Source organism: Halichoerus grypus, chromosome 14, assembly GCF_964656455.1.
Source record: "Halichoerus grypus chromosome 14, mHalGry1.hap1.1, whole genome shotgun sequence".
NCBI lineage: Eukaryota > Metazoa > Chordata > Mammalia > Carnivora > Phocidae > Halichoerus > Halichoerus grypus.
The window spans coordinates 22453064-22474824 of NC_135725.1; the positions used below are offsets into that span (position 1 = coordinate 22453064).

General features: G+C 36.7%; 1 long non-coding RNA gene and 1 pseudogene across 1 annotated transcript in view; one reads left to right on the forward strand and one right to left on the reverse strand.

Moving 5' to 3' along the window:
- LOC144380150 (uncharacterized) overlaps positions 1–21761 on the forward strand; it is a 166487-nt gene that overhangs the window by 77933 nt on the left and 66793 nt on the right. The gene's annotated exons all lie outside the window — the stretch shown is intronic.
- Positions 17243–17335, reverse strand: LOC118549542 (U2 spliceosomal RNA; annotated as a pseudogene).

The window sequence follows — 21761 nt, forward strand, 5'->3', positions numbered from 1 at the left end:
TTTAAGATTCAGTATCACTGTAATTTACTACATTAACAGATAAAAGAAGAAAAACCAATTAATCATTTCAATGATTGTAGAAAACTTTTTGATAAAATTCAGCATTGATTCATGATAAAATTCTCAGCACTCTAGGAATAAAAAGGAACTTCTTTTACATGATTAAAAAGGATATCTATAAACACCTGTAGTTAACATCATACTTAATGATGAAAGACAATATTTTCCCCTAAGACTAGGAACAAAGAGAGGATGTCTGCTCTACCACTCCTGTTCAATGTACATAATGGAAATCCTAACCAGTGCAGTAAGGCAAGAAAAAGAAAAAAAAGGCATTCAGATTGGAAAATAAAACTTTCCAGATGACATTATTGCCTAAGTAGAAGGCCTTAAAGAATTCACAGAAATGTTCCTAGAACTTAAAAGTGAGTTTGGTAAATCTCAAGCTATAAGATTAAAATACAAAAAGCAATTGTATTCCTATATAATAACAATAAACAATTGGAAACCAAAATTGAAAGTTAGTACCATTTATGATAACTCAGTAAATAAATCAATCCTTAGGTATAAATTTACCATGATCTGTATGCTTAAAATTATGAAACACTGATGAAATAAATAAAAAGAAGACCATGCTCATGGAATGGATGATTCACTGTAGTTAAGATGTCAGTTCTTTCCAGTTTGATCTCTATATCTGATGCAATTCCAATAGAAATCCCAGTGGTTGTGTCTGTCTGTATTGGCAAACTGAGTTTAAGATTTATGTGGAAAGGCAAAGTAAATATCCCATAAAATTTTGAAAATGAATGAAGTTGGAAGACTCATACTACAACATCAAGACTCACTATAAAGCAAGTCATCAAGGAAATGAGATACTGATGAAAATATAGACACACAGTTCAATGGAATGGAATAGAGACTTGAGAAATAGACTCACAAAATTATGGTGGGTTAATTTTTGAAAAAGATACAAAGGCAATTCCATGGAGAAAAGATAGTCTCTTCAAAAAATTGTGCTTGAACAACTGGACATCCATGTACAAAAACACAAAAATGAACCTTGACCTATACTTCACATTTTATACAAAACTAACTGAAAATGGACAATAGAAGTAAATGCAAATCATAAATCTATAAAACTTTTGAAGAAAGCCTAGGAAAAAATCTTTGTGGGCTTGCATAGGTGGAGAATTCTTAAATATGACACTAAAAGCAAGATTTATAGGAGGAAAATTGACAAATTAGACTTTATCAAATTAGAGACTTTTTGCATTGTCAAAGTTGCTGTTAAAACAATGAAAAGACAAGTCACAGGTTGAGGGGAAAATTTGCAAATCATACATTTAGCAAAGACCCTGCACTTAGAATATATAAAGAACTTTCCAAAATCAACAATAAGAATACAACCCAATTTTTTAGAAGGCAAAAAATTTCAGTGGACACTTCATCAAAGGAGACATATAGATGGCAAAAAGTGCATGGATTCTCAGCATTATTAGGCATTAGTCATTAGAGAAAGACAAATTAAAATCACAAGATAAACTACACACCTACTATAATTACTAAAATTAAAAATGAACAAACAACTGGCAATACCAAGTCTTGATGAGGTTGCAGAACAGCTAGGACTCTCCCCATACATTGCTGTGAGAATGCAAAATGGTACAGCCACTCTGAAAAATAGTTCGGAAGTTGCTTATCAAATTAAACATATACTTACCATATGATGCAGTGATCCCACTCCTGAGTATTTATTCTGAAGAACTGAAGACTTAACATTCACACAAAAACCTGTACAAAAATGCTTATAGCAGCTTTATTCAAAATTGCCAAAATGTGAAACAACCCAAATGTGCTTTGATGAGTGAATAGATTAATCACTGTGATATATCCATGCAATGGAATACTACTTAACAATAAAAAAAAATAAACGATTTCATACATCCAGCAACTTGGATGAGTGTCAAAACCATTCTGCTGAGTGAAAGAAACCAAGTTTTCGAAGTTACATACTATGTGATTCTACATACATGTCATTCTGGATATGCTGAACCTTCAGGGATGAAGAACAAATCCGTGGTTTTCTGTGGTCAGTGGTGGAATGTTTGACTAAAAACAGGGGGTAGGGGAGTGATGGAAACTGTTTTGTGTCTTGATAAGGGTGGTGGTTAAATGACTGCATTTGTCAAAACTCTTTGAATTTCACATCAAAAAGTTGGATTTTATTGTATGTGGATTAAAAATAAAAATTTAAAAAGTAACAGTACAGTTTTCAGGTTAGAAATCACACAGACACACTAAGTTGAGAAGAGAGAATCTAACTTCTGTGCTCCTACCCCAATGGTACTTCAATTATTTTAGAAAAGTCTGTAGATAGGTAATGGAGTGTGTGCTGTTGGAAGGGTTAAATAGCAGGGGATCATTAAGTGTATGGGCTAGAAAATGCACTGCATAGTTAGAGTGGTAGTTAGGACTTACATGTGTGAAGGGGGTAAAGTGGCTTAGCTTGATGAGTGTCTTCATCTGTTGTGGTCTGCTATAACCCGATACCATAGACTGGGTGGCTTAAACAACAGAAATTTATTTCCCACAGTCCTAGAGGCTGGAAAGTCCAAGGTCAGTACCAGCAGATTCAGTATCCTCACGTGGCAGAGAGAGAGTGAGAAAGCAAGCTCTCTTGTGTCTCTCAGGGCACTAATCCCATTTTAAGAGCTCCACCCTCCTGACTGAATTATCTCCTAAAGGCCCCATCTCCAATACAGTCACATTAAGGCTTAGGATTTCAACATATGAATGGCGGGGGGGAGGGGGGCACAAACATTTAGTGCATAGCAATGGACTCCCTTGAATTGCCCAAATTGAGTTCGCTTGTGTTGGTGATAACGGGGCTAGTTTCCTTGGCCAGGTCTATACTAAATGGAATAAAAGCTTTTCTGAAGTCCTAACATTGCTTAATCACATCCCCTTACCCTCCTCCTTGTTCACTAGTAAGGGAGGCTGGGTTCATCAGGCAATCAGTGTTTAGTTGTGTTTCCACACAACGGTCTCTCTAAAACATTGAGCCACTCTGAGAACAATGCACCCCATGGGGACATTTTCCAAATTAATGCTCTTATTTGTTATGGGCCATTAAACTAGAGCAAACAAAGAAACTTAAAAACCCCAAAACCCAATTATCCAATTTTGAGGTGAAGATTAGTTAGAACCAAAAGTATATGTTAAATTTCTTAAAAGACCCAGGAGTTAGAGCACAAGTATTAGAAGATCAATGAGAAAAAAAAATCAAGCACTCTCAACTGAAATCTTGCAGAGGCCTGCCTTTCATAAAGAGATGACTTATGGCTTTTGGTCTCAATTCTTTAGGGAAGAAATGTTGGTTTTCCAAAGTCCCTTGGAGGGAGAAATGAAGCTAAAAATGGATATTCTCAAAAAATAAAAATACATTAGAAAATAATCAAATGAGATTCACTTATTCATAAAAAATATTTATAGGTTTCCTACTAATATTGAACCTCAATTAAGTTTCAGACTTTTCCTTTCTGACCAGAAAAGCATCTGTTCTGGGTTGTTGATTCTGTTCAGTGCAGTGCCCTGGTTACTAATTAGCAAGGTTGGGAATGAGATGGACGTTCTTTTGTGGAAGTTAAGGAAACTGACAAAGACACATACATTCCATCTATTTCTAACTGTAGGTGGAAGGTAGAAATAACTTTGAGTAAGACCAGGATTTTTCGACTTAAATACTTTGGGGTTTGATCTTGGATGCAGGTGAATATGTAGGTATTCAGATCTCCTCCATTCCATCCCATGGAGTAAGGATGACTTAACATCGTGCATGTGTTCCCCTGCGATCCCTCCCATACTCGTGCGTACCCTGCCCGAATTCTTCTTCACATAGTTGCTTTGGGCAGCCAACAGTGTATTGGTTTGCTAGGGCCGCCATAACACAATACCACTGGCTGTGTGGCATAAGCAACAGAAATTTGGTTTTCATAGTTCTGGAGCCTGGCCGTCCAAGACCAAGGTGTCAGCAGGTTTAGTCTCTTCTGAGACCTCTCTTGGCTTGCATATATATGGCCACCTTCCTTCTGTGTCCTCCCATTCTCTTTCTTTCCTCTGTGTGTGCACTTCCCTGGTGTCTGTTTTGTGTGTTTTCCTCTTAGGACACCAATCAGATTGGATTAGGGCCCACTCTAAAAAGCCTCATTTTAGTTAATCACCTCTTTAAAGACCCTTTCTTCAAAAACAATCACATTTTGAAGCACTGGGGGTTTCAACATACGAATTTGGGGTGGGGGGGAGCAGGACACACAATTCAGCCTCTTCCACTCACTCCACTCACATATAATCTATTTGCTATCTGTGCCACAGAGTGTAAATGCAGTGTTTTACTTAAGAATAATTAAAAAGTGAGTATAACCTTTTTTTTTTTTAACTACAGATATTTGCCAACCCCTGAACCCCAGAGTATACTGCTTTAAAAAGGTTTATTGCATGATCCCATCTTCACGCAGCCCTCATGTGTCTTGGGGCAGTGGGGCAGGAGGTGCCCACTATGAGCAATACTCCCCTCAAGGGTGCAGCAGGATCATCTGGAAATGGTTTCTCAATGGAATCTGTGTCAAGGCTTCATTGCCACCCCAGAGTCAACCAAAGCCAAGAGCTGTAGGGGACTGCCCTAAAATACTGAGTCAGCGTTGCTGCCTTTTGGAGTGTTCCTCCACCTCCTTAGCCTGGAGGGGAGCCAAGATTGTAAAACCTAAAAAAATTTGAGCCACAGCGCTTCTATCTCACTGGAAAACATTGCAAACACATTTGCACATGCACGCACACAGATTAGAAGAATATTTCTTAACAAACTTCAGTTAACAGCTATTGTCACTGAAGAGCGACGAAAACCGTTTATCGTTTAAGAAATTACTCACGCTCACAGATTGAGAGCTAGGAATAGTCCCATTATTCTAAATGTAACATCCAGGGAACTTACATTGAGAAATGGGACAAAGGGATGGTTTAGGGCTGCGGATGGGCGTTTAGTACATACGAATGTATTTCCCAAGCATTGGTGAATTCTCCAGAATTATGCAACAGATACTGGCTCAGAACAATCCACTTGAAACAAAGCAGTGGTTATATTTTAGCTACCGACTTTGTTACCTTTTTTTTTCATAGATAATATATAGTATTCTTTAATTCGAGAAGCACATTTTAGCATTTCTGGAATTGCTATAAATATAAAATTTAATGGAGTCTCTCTCCTTCTCTTCTTCCTCTTTTTCCTCCTCTTCTCCCTTTTCCTCCCTGGAAAACCCTTATTAAAGAGCTGGTGCATTTTACAGAAAACTGTGTCTTAGAATCGAGGTCAAGTGTTTCCAATGTGTTAGAAGTCCAGGTTGAAGACTAGCATTTCCATTTAGTTCTCCTCATTTGGTTCACAGTGTAGACGCTGATGATTTGCCCTCCAGGATTAGAAGGAACCTCAGTGGGTCTGTGCTCTGACATCCTCTCAGGTCTCTACCCTTAGCAGGGTTCTTATCAGGGGTGTGTCCTCATAAGGCCCTGGGAGGACTAAGCCTGCCAAAGGCCATGTGATGTGCTGGCGAATGCCAAGTTCCAGAAACAAACACAGTGACCTTGATGGCAATACAGTGTAACGTCTCTTTGCTTCAAATCTATTCAAACATGTATTTGTATAAATATAAATTTCAGAGAAAACCTTTGTTTTGCGAGGTAAAATACACTGTGTGTGTGTGTGTATATATATATATATGTATATATATCACACATATAATTCATAATGTATATGTAATTATAGTATTATATGTAATTTTTATAATAAAGATACATAATATATATGTACTTTCTAAACAAAAAGTAAAAGCTACCATCTTACTGTAAGTTAGAATAAAAGAACATTAGCTCTAAAATCACTGGAATATGCTAAATAATTACATCAAGAATAGGCTAGAAATTAGTCTTCTAGAACAATCTGTCTCATAAATTAGCACGAGAGCTTATTTGCATATATGCTATGGGTGCATTTGAAAGTGTGTGCGTGTGTATAGTATATATGGCATATGTAACATTTTAAAGGGAGTAAACACCATGTAGTTAATTCCTGTGGCAAAAGATAATTTCAGTGTTTTTGCAACATTTGACAATCACTTCATCTTTGTAATACCATCTAAATTAGCATTTTTAAGAATCCCATATATTACTTAACAGAAAAGGCCTAAGTAGTATCAAAAGAGACTGGAGGCAAATTAAGTTTCCTTTTGTCCAACTTTGTGTCACTTCCTGCCTCCATAAATAGGGAAAGCAAAATATCTGTGCTTCTTATTCATGTACATCTGCCAAACCAATTAACACCTCCTGAATGTTATCTTAATTGCATTTATTAACATAACATTAACATAGAAGGGAGATAACATTCAGGAGGTATTAATTGGTTTGGCAGGCACTCTAGAATGGGGAGCACAGAGAAGGGCCCTTCTCAGTATCTTGCTTTTTTTTTTTTTTTTTTTGGTTGTGGTGGAGAGGAAATGAGATTACATCGGAAGAGAGAAAATATATCTTAACCAAAATGGCAGACACATCACAGGGTCACTTGGTTCTGCTTTCTAAATGTTGCAAAGAGATGCCCGGTTCTAAAGCCTGACTCCTGGACAGTTTACCCAGATGCTCCCTTAGTATCAGTGGCTCTTTACAGTTCTGGCTCAGGAGGCCTTTGGAAGTGTGGAGGCACAGAAATGCCTCCCGGGGACGCACTGAGCTATAGTCATAAATTTTTACAGTACCGTAACTGCTTTAAAAGTAATCAGAATAAGTTCCTCTGATGAGAATTTAATACAGCTCCTACCCTTATAGAATCATAGAACTATAGAATGTTATAACTAGATTCATCCATCCATTAATTCATTCAGTAGGCATTGTTGAGCACCTACTATAGTCCAGGAACAGTATAATGCTGGGGTAAAGAGATAAACAAGACTCAATACCTGGCTCAAGATGTCCAGCTGACCCAGGAATTAGCGGTGTAGATAGTGATTGCAGGTGTGTGGCTTACAGTAGACACCTAATACATATTTATTAAGTGAATGAATTCATGAAACGTTATCATTGTGGTTCCGCTCTGGTGGTGGTATGGAGGGTGGGAAGGGTGGGGTTTAGAGGCTCGTGTATAAGAAGGCAAAACTGAAGACAACAGATGATATGGAAAGAGTCGAATGATTAGGGCCCAAACCAAGGCAGAAATACTAGGGATGAAGGGGAGGGTGTAGGTAAGGAGGTCCACATATAGCAACATTTGTTGAGGGTTTTCTTTGTGCCAGGCAGAGCTCTTAGCATGTGGTATGAACTTAATTTTCTCAACAACCATGTAACACAGTCTTATTATTATACCCATTTTAAATGAGGAAATTGAGTACGGTGGGCTGAATAGTGACCCCCCCAAGGCTGTCCCCTCTAATCCCCAGAACCTGTGAATGTGTTACATTACATAGCAAAAGGGACTTTGCAGATGTAATTAGGTTAAGGATTTTGCAATGGGGAGATTATCCTGGATTATCCAAGTGGACCTGATTCCAGGGTCTTTATATGAAAGGGTCAGGAGGAGTAGAGTCAGAGTCAGAAGATATAAGGATGATAGCAGAGGTCAGAGAAGAGAGAAAGTGCCACGCTGGAGACTTTGAAGATGAAGGGGCCATGAGCCAAGGAATGTGGGTGGCCTTTGGAGGGGCTTTCCCTGGGCACTGTGGAAGGACACGCCTCTCGGTTACTCACCCTTTTCTCTTTCTTTCATTTTCAGTATCTCTATGGGAAAATACTTTAATTGTACAGTATCTTTCCTTTTTATCTTTATTTTATTTTATTGTTTTTTGTATCTTTTTTAAAAAACATTTCTCCCATTACATTATAATTTTCATGAAGGCCATTTTTGTATTATATCCCTTTGACCCCATATCTGACACTCTGCCTGACACACACAAAAATGTGCTCATTAAATGTGTGTTAAAGAAAAGTTGAAACGGAAGAAGCTCCCCAATTTTCTTAGGGTGACATAGTTCCTGCCTGTCAGGGTGTCCCCCCAGGGTCAACAGACTTGCAGTCGCTTTGTGACATGGAGGTACACCAGCTCTGATCCCTCTTCAGTGAAGAATTTATCGACCTAGCTATTGGGAATGCAGTCTGCAGATAGACTTTAGTTATTAGAGCCTTAAGGAATTACCTCACCTGCAGGAAACTACCTTGCCCAAGGTTACATCCTTCTCGTGGTGGCCCATTCCCAGCAACTGATTGAGATGGGTATAACGGCCTGGTCATTTCATTCCAGCATGGGGCAGCTCTGGCAGGCCATTTTAGCTCCTTGCTGAGCTGTCCCAGGTTGTCATTAGGCTCATATTGCGCTTGATTTCAGTTTCCACGTCCCTTCCACAGGTATTGATCCCAAGGATACTCCTTGATAAACATCCTGCCCACTAAACTCTTAGAGTTGGCTTCCTGGAGACCCCAATCTCAAACAATCACTAAGCATGAATTCTCTCTTGAGCCAGGTAGTTATAAATAAACAAAAACAGAATCCAAAATTTAAGAAAAAATTATAGAAGAGCTTACTATTAAGGAAATCCTATCCATTAATTATTACCTTTTCAATGAGTTACGAAAAGACTGCTATTATTAAAGATTTATCAGTAGGATCCCTCAATATGCTGATGCCCCCCCACCCCCGCCAGAAACATGGTTTGACAGTCACATCAGATCTCTCTGTTAAGTATCTCTTGAACTTGTCTGTTTGCATCACCATCATCCTTTTAATTCAAGCCACCCATAACTTCCCTCTTGATGTAATGAACACGTGTGAGTTTGTTATTTTGTCTCCTTCCAATTTTTCTCCATGCTGGAAGGGTCACTACCCACCCTAAAGCTCTGTTGTAACTCCCCATCACCCTAAGCATAGAGTCCAATTCCTTAACATGGTATCCAAAAGCCTAATTGGGCTTCTTCCTGTTTCTAGACTCATCTGTGGCATGCCCTAATCAGCCTCCCCCTTCACCCCTGCCTCCTTTGTTTCCTGCCAAAGTTCTCCAGACTGTCCACACTGGTGCAGAGGCCCATCCTGACCTGATTCTTTTTAAAGCTCTAGTTTTGAATTTGCTACCACTCTCCCTTCCTAGTCTCCACCATACTGACTGACATGCAGTTCATCAATATGCCTTGTCCTTGTTTGCCTTTGGGCCTTTGCAGACGTTGTTCCCTCTGTCTGGACTATTTTCCCTTTCTCTTCCCACCCACTTCCCCAGCCTTCTCCTTGAAAGATTTCTTTCTTTCTTTCTTTCTTTCTTTCTTTCTTTCTTTCTTTCTTTCTTTCTTTCTTTCTTTCTTTTTCTTTCTTTCTTTCTTTCTTTCTTTCCTTCTTTCCTTCTTTCTTTCTTTTCTTCCTTCCTCCCTCCCTTCCTTCCTTCCTTCCTTCCTTCCTTCCTTCCTTCCTTCCTTCCTTCTTTCTTTCTCTCAAGATTTTATTTTTAAGTTATCTCTACACCCAACATGGGGCTGGAACTCACTCACAACCCCTAGATCAAGAGTCGCATGCTCTATCAAGTGAGCCAGCCAGGTGCCCCTACCAGATTGATTTCTACCTACTTCTACTCACCTTTCTCTCATTCCCTGAGGATGCATTTGGTACCTCTCCTATTTGCTGTTATGGCACCTTGTAATTGGTCTTTTCAATAGCTTTACTGTTCATAACTGCCTCTAAACTTGGCTGTCTCAACCACCAGACTGAACTCCTTATTCGTAGCCATGAGCATAGCAACTAACCCAGTACCTAACACATAGAAGGTACGTGGGTAACATTTGTTGATGAATGAATAGGTAACTGAAGTCTCATGAAAACCCTAATATGTAGTAGGCAGGGTAAACCTTTTCGGCCATATTTTAGATACATGGAAATTGAGGGCGACTTAGCCAAGCTTATATTGCATTTACGTCTTCTGATGGCAAATCTAGTGCTACTTACTATAAATGCTTTGATCCTTCATTCATTCCACATTATATGATTCCACAAATATTTGAAAGCCTAGTGTCTTGGGCTCTATTATAGGTGCTGTATTGACATAATCTCTCTTACCAAGCTTACATTCTGGAAGGAAAGATTGATAGTAAACAAGTAAACTAATGTTGAGTAGAGGTAAGTTCTGTGAAGGAAATGTGATGTGGTGATGTGATAGAGCGGCAGGATGTAGAGGAAAGTGGTTTTTTTAGAAATGGAGATTAGGGAATGCCCCTTGAAGGGGGTGACATTTGAACTAAACCTGAAAGATAAGAAGGAGCCAGTCATGAGACAAGCCAAGGAAGAACCTTCGTGGCAAAGCAAAGAGTATTTGCTAAGCCCCGCAATGGGAAAGAACTCAGTGTGTTCAAGGATCAGAAAGAAGGCCAGAATGACAAGATCACAGTGAATAATGGGGCAGTGATGGGAAATGCAATCAGAGAGAGCATCAGTCTAGATCATGTAGGGATGGTAGATCCTGGCCAAGGGTTTGTGTTTTGTTCTAACTGAAATGATAAGCCACTGGAAGATTTAAAGGAGGGTCTGGTAGTTACTTAATCCAGATGATTATAGACTGGGAGTCCTAATGATACAGGATATTTGAATGATTAGGATTTCAGGAAATAAAATCTCATGTAATTTGGAAAATGTAGTCTAGTGAGATAAGAGCTCTAGAAACTTTGTGGACCCAGTGGTTATTTTACCTGGAGAATTACCATGATTTTATGATGATAAACCATGATTACCTTCATACTAATAAACCCCATATCCCAATTTCCAGCCCCTTATTTCTAGTTGCCTGCTGGACAGCTCCTCCATGATGTCCTGAGATTTATGTCTAAAGGCAGATCTATTGGCTTACCCACGTACCCTACCATACAGTGGTATCTTCCTTTATAATTAATGACCTGTTAATTTACTTTTTTAACTTATAGGCATCCTAAACAGCAACCCAGTAACAAAAACCCAGCTGATGACCAGGTTCTGCTGCTTCTACCACCCAAGTATTTCTCAGACTCAGCTTTATTGTCCTTGCATTTCTTCAGTTTCTCATCTGCTGTCACCTGGACTTTTGCAGCCAATCCCTAAATTATCATTAATCTTCTTTACTCCAGCCCCATTTCAGACTATTGCCAGACCAAATCTTTTTTTTTTTTTTCCCCAAAATGCAAGCTCTTTTCTGAAATATCTCCACTACAAAAATACTTTCTTATTGTTAAATAGCAAAATCCTATCACCAAATAAAATCCCAGAGTGTATCCTTCTGGACCTTCTATGATTATACACACATACTCACAAATTAGATTATAACCTAATTCTGTTTGGTGATCTGCCTTTTTTAAAAATAGATTTTCAGTATTTTTCTAAATGAATTAATACACATCATTTTTGGTGGCTTTGTATTATTTCATTATATGGACGTACTATAATTTATTTAAATAACTTCCTTTTGAGAGCCATTCAGATCATTTTAGCTTTTATGAATGATACTCTATTGGACATCTTTCTAATATTTATCTACTTATATCTCTTTCTGTTTCACTTTCTTAGGAAAAATTTACTTGAAATGGCACTTTTGATCACATATAATTTCTTTTAATGTTTTTGTGGTTTCATGATTTATAATTATTTTCAATTGGAAATTTTTTGGTATGAGGTATGAAACAATGGTCTGAACATTGTTTCTCCTAAAATGGTTGGCCAGCTTTCCGATTATTATTTATAGTTCAATTCAACCTTTCTCCAGTGATTTGACATGCCAGCACTTTGTCATACACTAAATTCTTACAGAACTTCAAGTCTATTTCCGGGCTTTCTATTCTATTCCATCAGTCTGGCTACAAATTCTAGCAAAGATGCCCTGTTGCTTTAAATCTAGTAGTTTTCTAATAGGTTTTAATATTTGATAGGCCAAATTCCCCTTTGCTCTTTATTTATTTGCTTTCTTTTTTTTTTTTTTTTTTTTGGTATGGCAGAGATTTACTCTACCCGCCCCCCTGCATTTTATTTTCCAAATAAAATTTAGCATCATTTAATCAAGTTTCAAAAAAAAAAAACTTTGTTGAAATTTTTATGTTGATTGTATTAAATTTATAAATTGTTTGGGAAGAAATTGGCATCTTCAGAACTATCTTTCTAAAATAAATCTGGTCTTTTCTTGATCCTGCTTAGAAACCTGTCATACATAGTTCCCCCTGAAGGGAAAGTTATATTTCTTTCAATGGCATGTAACACCTTACATATTTTCACTCCTGCATACCTTTCCTTGTCCTTCAGAGACTTAGAAAATCTTAGATTACAATACCTCAAAGAACATGGAGTAGTCACTGGAATCTCAAAATTGGGGCAATGGAGGAGATGTATTACAGAGAATGTACTGGCAGTTCAAAGATGTAATTTGGAAATCTGTCTACCTCATTTGCAAAATTGTAACTGGAGCTAGGAGCTCCCAAGCTTGATTGCATTTTGGCCTGTTAAGTCCATCCAGTGGAAGAACATCAGTTAGAACCTACAAGCATTCCAAGAATATGTGCATAATCAAGGCTATCTTTCTTTTAAGTCTTGGGAAAACTGTGACTTTCTAAAGTTTGGCTCCTGCCTCTTGACACTGAAGAAGAAAATTCCACTAACTGCAAAATAAATAATTTGGCTGCTTTGTGTTTAGCTTACAACATTATCTCCAAACCCTGGCCCTCGTAAAAGTTTCTGTTGGCTCTTTTCATCCCTCCTCGCCCTTCGTTGTTCTCCGTGTGTTTCCCCATTCTCTACCATGTACAATTTGGTGGTAGAGATCTGGGTCAGTGATAGTGGGTGAGCGAGAAGGAAATGAAAGGGAACAGGGAGAAATGTTAAGAAAACTAACTTTGCAATGTTAAGTCTTGCCGAGAGGACTTTAACTGTCTTTTAAATTTTCTTTTTATTTTTAAAATTATTTTTAATTATTTTTAATTTTTTAATTAATTAAATTTCAACTGCCCTTTGAGACATAGGATAACATGTAAGAATTCAAATGTAAACACTCTTATGGGATATAGACTATGATTTTTTTCAGACATCCAGCTTGGTCCTGGATACTCAGTGTACTTGTTTATATAAACCATGTTAGCTGGAAAATCTTATAAAAATTCAGTCACAGTATTCAAGCATTGGATTCCATGGTTATCTTGTTAAAGTTGGGATATAAAAACAACTTCCTCATTGCTTTTAGCACTGGGAGGAGAGTAAGTGCATGAGTCTTCAATCTCCAGAGATTTCCATTTTGGTCAGTGGTTTTAGGTTTCCCTCCAAACCATCTTATTGGAGAGACGCTAAAATGGGTACAATAGATTAGCTTGTGTTTTTTCTACCTTTATTTCTTTGCCTTTTCTTTGTAAAGTTGATATTAATATTGTGTAATAACATAATTAAAAGATGGGCCAAATAAAACAGAAGGAGATAGGTGCAGTTTATAAACTGAATCATCACCATAGAATAATCAAAAGCCTGGGATCATAGCCCATGCAAGTTGAAATGAAATTGCTATATGACAAAATAACGCCAAGAGTGTATTGACCTTTATTTCTAATGTATGTTTTCTGGATGTCCTACATGTGTTTCTGCAAAGAAGATAGCCCTGTTTCACGATAGCTTTTAAGATGAAGCTGTGAAGCTGTAAAACCACAACTGTTAGAGGAGTCGACGTTTGTTTTTTTTTTTTAAAGATTTTATTTATTTATTTGACAGAGAGAGACAGCGAGAGAGGGAACACAAGCAGGGGGAGTGGGAGAGGGAGAAGCAGGCTTCCCGCCGAGCAGGGAGCCCGATGCGGGGCTCGATCCCAGGACCCTGGGATCATGACCTGAGCCGAAGGCAGACGCTTAATGACTGAGCCACCCAGGTGCCCCATGGAGTCGACGTGTTTTTGAGATGATTTTTCAAAAGTCTAGAATATCTATTTCAAACTAGTGAAAGCATAGTATCAATTATTAAACATTAAAAGTAAGGGAGGAAATATAGAGAACCTGTACAATATGGTTTTTATCCTTAAGAAATGTTATACATGCACCACAAGCCTAGTTTCCCCTTTTGAGTGCAGGAGCTTAGTCATATAAGCAGGAATAAAAAAAAAATCAACCAAGCCATTTGCCTCTCCCAAGATCATGAATTACAGAGCTGAGGGTTCAAGGACACTGATTGCCCATACAACTCTGCAGGGAGTTGAACTGAACTCAGTTTGAGGTCACCACACGGCAGCAGAGGACAGAAGATAATGAGATGTCTGGGCAGTGGGGTAGCTCTTCGGCTGCTCATCTGAGAAATCCTGGTGCATGGATGAGGCGGATGTGACTCACTGATTCAACTTGAAGCAGGAAGAATGGTGAACACAAGGAAGGGGGAACAAAGAAAAACTCAGGATGGTGGGAAATAGCCGAGATTAAAAGCAATCTTTACAGGGGGCCTTACCTAACCAGGGCTAAGAGTTGGAAATGTACATTTATCTGCTATTAGTCCACTCACCAGAAGGGACTTTTTAGTAGAAATTTGAAAGGAATTTCATGCAGTAGACATGCACAGACACATTAGTAAATTATGTCCTTTGCATAGGGAAGCTGCAAATTTACCAAACATTATAGAATGTATATTCAGATGTAGAGAGATACTTCTGTTTTTTTTCATTGATAAAAAATATCACAAATATACACAGAAGTAAAGAGGAAAAATACACTAAACCCGCTGTACCCATTGCCCAGCTTCACCAACATTTTATCTATCTTGGAGAACATTCTTTTTGATGAAGGAAGTTGGCATCAGAAGAGGCCTGGAAACATACTCTGAAGAGGGGCAAGCAAAGGCCCAAATTGTCAGCAGGGTTCCCTGAATCCCTCCAGTGTGACATTATTAACACATCATGGCATTACTTGTTAAATGAAAGGTATTAGCTCTGTGAATAATCAGGTAATCAAAAAGTACTTACTGCTTTGGCTTTTTATTACAGGTTCTTCAGCCACTTACATTTAAAATTTTTTTAATATATCATTATTTTAAACACACATCATTATTTTAATTATATCCAATTAAATATACCTGCATCTCCTCAGCATGCATCATTATGTACTTTACTAAAAAGCACTTTGAATCAAATTGCATACCAGCATTCTTTATTATAATTTATGTGCACATATCTGCAGCAGATTTATACATTTTGGAGATTAATTATCAAGAAGTTTGTTTAGACTTCCAGTAAATGTGAAACTTAACTTGAACTTCAGTATACTTCGGTATTTATAATTTTGTGGTATTTTCTAATATCGTCCTGGAAGACACCGCTGAGGAGAGTATGGGTACACGAAGAGAAATCATTACAATTACCGGATCCATTTGTGCCCAAGTCTTTACATTTTTTCACCTCTCTCATTTTTGATTCTCCCAAATAATGGACTGAAAGATTGTCTATGACTCAGTCCCAATCACAGGAAAATAATATTGCTAAGTTATAGGAATATAAGAAAATATAGCCCTTAGTGATTCCTGTTGAAGGATTTTAGCTCTTTTTACCCAAGGGTTTAGCCCACTTTTTATATCTGTTTTTGCATCACTCACAGATAAGCATGAGAAATTCTTACTGCTGGTGTTCGGCATATGATAGAGTAGTGCAAGGATCCTTAAACTAGAATTCAACATGTTGTTCTTACATTCTAGACAGCAGTCTACTGTCAGCTACCACCCCATCCCTGTGATTGTTTATAACAAACCGAGCCACTAAATAAACTCACAAAGGAAAGGCTCAATCTCTAGAGGTGTTGGAGGCAACCTGTTGGTCCAGTTTGATGCTAATGTCTTGACTGGTTCCCATAGCCCAGATTCCAAATCTTTGGATTGACTCTATGACTTGAATCCTTAACCTTTCCTCAACTCATATCCACTGGTTTTTGGCATATTTCTTTATTTCCTCCAGTATATGAACCAAAGTTTTCCTGTGTGGTTTCTGTGTTAACTCATCTCTCAAGCCTTGGCATCTCTTGTTTTCTCAAGGGAATATGCCTGTTGTTAGAGCAGCTCTTTGCTGTTCCCCACCTCCCTCCTTTCAAGGGAGGGTAAGAGTTAGAAACTGGGTTATTCTGTGACCTGAGGTATGTCAGTTACATTCTCTAATACCAGTTTTATCCCAACTGAGGGATTTGTGACTAGGTCATCTCTAATGGTTTACATTCTCTTTTGTGTTTTTGAAATATTTGCCTTATTTTTTTTATATTACATGATTCTGTATGATTATATTGTCATTGTAAAGGTTTTAAATAGTACCCAGATATACAGAAAATGATTGTAGAGACCTCTTAACTTCGCTGCCCCTCCTAACCCTCCTTTTATAGCCAAAGATAACTACTCACACTAACATTTCTTGATTAATTTGTCTAATAAAACTTTGTCAAACAAAGTTGATTCTTTGTGACCTTTTAGCAGCTATAATTTGTGCATTCTATTTTGAACACTGTTAGTCATTCAGGAGGCTGTGCTGGTGAGGAATGGTGTGGGTGATCGAAAAGGCACGAGCTTTCAGCAGAAGATTTGAAATACAAACAGTGAATTGTTCTTCTTGGTTTGAATAAGATTCTGTGAAGTTAGTTTTCTCCCTTTCCAATGACAAGAAAACTTGAGGGGAAGGAGATGGTGGTAAGAGCAGAGGGAGGAAAAAATGTTTTCTGTCATTTTATAGATTTCCGTGTGTAAAAGTAGTCATCAGAAAGTTTATTTCCATCTTCATAATAGCCCATGAAACTTATGTGTTTAGTGGTGTATTTTGGATTAAGTTTTGTGACTTCAATGACTAAGTTTTCCATTGACTAGAATAACTGAGAACAAAGATTGTGGTGAAATTCTTTGTTCATAAATAGATGTTTCTCTAAAAAAAAGTTTTCTGTTAAAATGATAAAGCATGACAATTTCTAGTGGCAAATTACTGTATTAACAACATGAGAGCAAAATTTAAAGAACTACAAATACATTGGTATGCTCTGGTTCCCTTTTTGTTACTAGTATTACCTATTATCAATAGCTAATTATTTGAGCAAAGTACTATTGTAGAAAACAATTTACCTACCCTTATCAGACCCCTTGTAGAGTAAATATAGTTCCAAGGCTTTTAGAAAGTGACTTGAATAGCATATGAAGCTCTTTTGGTTCCCTTTCTATTATTAATCTCTTCGTTTTAGCAGATGGTACTTAGAACTCATTTTACATAAGAATTTATTAAACTGATAAGAACAGATACTACACTTGATCTTAGCCAAAAGGCCGAGAAGCGATTTTACATAAGAATTTATAAGAATGAATCCCATTTTAAGTTTCAGTTTCTTTGCTTCTTTGCCCCATGCAAAATTAGATAAAAAAAAGACAGTTCCTATATGTTTTAAACATCAACCTCAGTAATTTTTTTCCCCACACAGGAAAATTTAACACATTTTTCTTCTCATTAAACAACAGCAACAACAGCAAAACCAAATCAAAACAACCCCCCCCCCCCAAAAAACACAAAAAAACCAGTGACTAGCACTTAGAGCTAAACTACTAAAGATTATGTTACTGAAAGCAAACAATTTTGCACCTCAAATTTTATACCCAACCAAATTTGTGTTCCAGTGAAAGAACAAAATAAAGATATTTTGGACATGACCAACAGATTACTTTGAAAGTAATATTCAAAATATATTGCTGTAAAACAATAAGAAAAGGAAAAACAAAATGAATACAGCAACAAGAAAGATTTCGGCCCAAAACTATTAAAGTTATTGCTGAGTCTAAAGAACTATTGACACATAATAAAGAAACAGTTATTAATAATATGGAACTAAAATTCCAACCTGTAAGTAGTAGATGTGGGAATAGAGGGATTTAGAGAATAGGAAGCCAGAATTCTGGTGGGGCCAGAACTGAAGATGTCTTGAAATTCTTGCCTTGATCAGGAAGATAATAGAGAACCTGATTATTTCTAGATATTGAGAAGATACATATGTTTGTTTATTTATTTATTCATTTATTTTAATATTGTATTTATTTATTTGACAGAGAAAGAGAGAGAGAGAGAGTGCACAAGCAGGGGGATCAGGAGAGGGAGAAGCAGGCTCCCCCCTGAGTGGGGAGCCTGATGTGGGGCTCAATACCAGGCCCCTGAGATCATGACCTGAGCTAAAGGCAAACATGTAACTGACTGAGCCACCCGGGTGCCCCAAGATATATATATTTATATGTGAATATTAAAATGTCAAGGCAATCCCTAAGAAAAATAGGAAAAGAATAGAATACATGTCTTTTTAAACATTTAAAAAAGGAAAAAATGGAACAACTACATTAATTCAACAAAAGGCAGAGGACAAAAGAGACTGATGGGAAAGAATGATAAATGGAAAACATGAAAATAGGTCGTCAGAAATAGGTCAGACATAGAAGTAGTGACACTAAATGTGAATGGCTTACATTCTCCCGTTTTAACACAACCTTTTAGACTATATATATATATATATACACATATATATATATATATATGTATAAATTTTATGCTCTTAAACTCTGTGACATCCCCAAAGAAAAGCAATAAAAAATGTTTGACAAGAATATGCAATAATCATGAAATTGTATGCAGGACAAAGTTATGAAATATAAAGCAAAGCAAAGAAAAAAAAGATGATGAAAATACAGAGAAGTGGATAACCCATAATCATAGTGGGAGAATTTACTATAACTTTCTCAAAAATGAATAAATTCAGGAGATAGAATTTTAAAACACATTTAGCAACCTTGCTATAACATATATAATTTACACATTTTAAATATTTATAAACTTGATGATCATCAACTAGAGAATTGACACAATTTTCAAGCATCCATGGAACATTTACAAAATTTGATCATATGTAAGTCTACTGGGAAAACCTCCATAAATTCCAAAGAGCAGAAGTCATAGTTCATATTTTCTGAAAAAAATATAGTAAAATTAGGGACACCTGGGTGGCTCAGTCGGTTAAGCATCTGCCTTCAGCTCAGTCATGATCCCGGGATCTGGGATCGAGCCCTGCATCAGGCTCCCTGCTCAGCAGGGAACCGCTTCTCCCTCTTCCTCTGCCTGCCGCTCCCCCTGCTTATGTATGCTCTCTCTCCGTCAAATAAATAAATAAAATCTTTTTTAAAATATAATAAAATTAAATAGTAACAACAAAAGGAGAATCCTCTAGCCTTAATCTACATATTTCAAAAAAAAAAAAAAGATATACTCTCTTCTAAATAACTCCTGGTTTAAAGAGGAAATAAAGACAGGAACTATTAATCATTTATAAATAAACAAAGCTCTACCAATCATCGCTTGTTGACTGTAGCTAAAGCAGCACTTAGAGGAAATTTTATAGCCTCAGTTCAGTTATTAGAAAATAAGAAGGGATTGAAAAATTCAGTAATTGAGAAAAGAAGCAATAAAATAAACAAGAATGTACACGAATGGAGATAATAAATTAATGACATAGAAAAAACAGAACAATTGACTTTCTCTATAAAACCCAAAGCTGCTTCCTTGAAGTGGTCTATGAAGTAGACAAAACCTTTGTTGAGTCTGATCAAGAGAAGAAGAGGTAGGATACAAATATATTGTAGAAACAAGGGCGAGGACTTAACTACAGATTCAGAGGAAATCTTTAAAAATCATAAAAGCATAATGTCTTCGACCTTGAAATAACATATTCAAAATCTATTTGAAAAGACACACTTTTCTAGTAAAATGTAAATTACTAATATTATGTTAAAAGGTGATAGAAAACCTAAAGAGAACAGTAGATGAAATTGACAAAATAATAAAAAAAAAATCAACCCTCCCAAAGATACACAGTCTTAACTATTTTATGAGCTTTAAATCAACAAATGCTTAAGAACCAGTTAATCCCTGTTGTAAATAAATAGAAGGAAATCATCCCAACTCAGCTATCTTTCTATATACAGTAAAGATACTGAAATTGATAGTGACTGCATGCACACTCAAAATGACCACTTCGGGACAAGCTTCCTTATGTACATACATCTAGAACTCCAAGTAAAATAGTATCAAGTTGAATTCATTATTACCAAGTAGTATTAATCTCAGGAATGCAATAATAGTAGAACACTAGGAAATCTTATTAATGTATTTTACTACATTAAAAAGTTGGAGGAAAAACCATTGGTTCACCCCAGGAGTGCTAAAATACACATGATGTAAAGTCCACATCTCTTTGTGATTTGAAATAAAACAATTCCTAGGTTAGTCACAGAAGGAAACTTCATTAACTTGGTAGAGGGTATCTACCAAAAATCTAAAGCAAATACAAAATTATATGGTAAAATAGAGTATACCATTGAAAGCAGGAACAAGACAGGAAGGCTTATTATCACTACCCTTACTCAAAATAATAATAGATGTCCTAGCTGAAGCTTTTAGATAAGAATAAAAAATAAGAAGAAATAAGGAAAGAACAAAATATTCCATTATATTTTATTTATATAAATTTATATATGTGTGTGTGTATATAAATATACACACACACATATATATATTCTGTCTACAAAATCCCAAAGAATCTATTGAAAAACATTAGCACTCTTTTTTTTTTTTTTTTACACACACACATATATATATTCTGTCTACAAAATCCAAAAGAATCTATTGAAAAACATTAGCACTCTTAAGAGTAATTAGTAAGAATTACAGTATCGACTTGTCAAAACCAGTCGCTTACCTGGATCTCTACAGTAAGTAATCAGAAAGTTTCATAAAAATGCCTTGTGCACAAAAGCAACAAAAACTATTAGGAAATATGCATGCCTATATGAAGAAAAATATAAGATGTAACTGACAGTCATAGAAACCCTCTAAAAAAATACCATGTTTCAGTTCGGGAATACCTAATGTTTAAAAGGTGTCCGTTCATTTCTCTTTGGTTAACCTATAAATTTAATGCAGTCCCAGTTATAATTCCAGCAGGATTTTTTGTGGAATTAGATATACTGATTTTAAACTTTTTCTGGAGGACAAAATGTAGGATGGGGGGTTATATATGTATTCATTTTATTGTGGATTTTTTTTTAAGGTTTTATTTATTTATTTGAGAATGAGCACACATGAGCACAAGTGGGGGGAGGCAGAGGGAGAGAGGGAGAGGAAGAAGCAGGCTCCCCACTGAGCAGGGAGCCCGATGCGGGACTTGTTCTCAGGACCCCGAGATCATGACCTGAGCCAAAGGCAGACGCTTAAACTGACTAAGCCACCCAGGCACCCCATATTCATTTTATTGTTGTTCTTTGTATCGCACACATATTTTAAAATTCTTATTTATTTCTTTGATGTCTAGTAAAAGGTTTAAAAGACAGAATGTACAATAACAACTATAAAGATTTTGAAAAAAGAACAATGAAAGAGGACTTGTTCTACCAGATACCAGAACATGACATGTAGCCATACCAATTGAAATGGTGTTGAAATGGTTGGAGGGAAGATAGATGGCTAATTGCAATAGGCATTAGAGAGTCCTGAGCAAGTATGGGTATTTATTATATGGACAAGTTTGCATTTCAGGTTACATAGCAAAGTGCAGACAATTTCATAAATGGTGCTGGGAACATTAGTTTTTGATTTGGAAAGAAAATAAAGTGAGAGCCCTGTCTCTTAGAAAAATGAATTTCAGATGCATCAAGGAGCTAAGTGTAAAAACTTAGT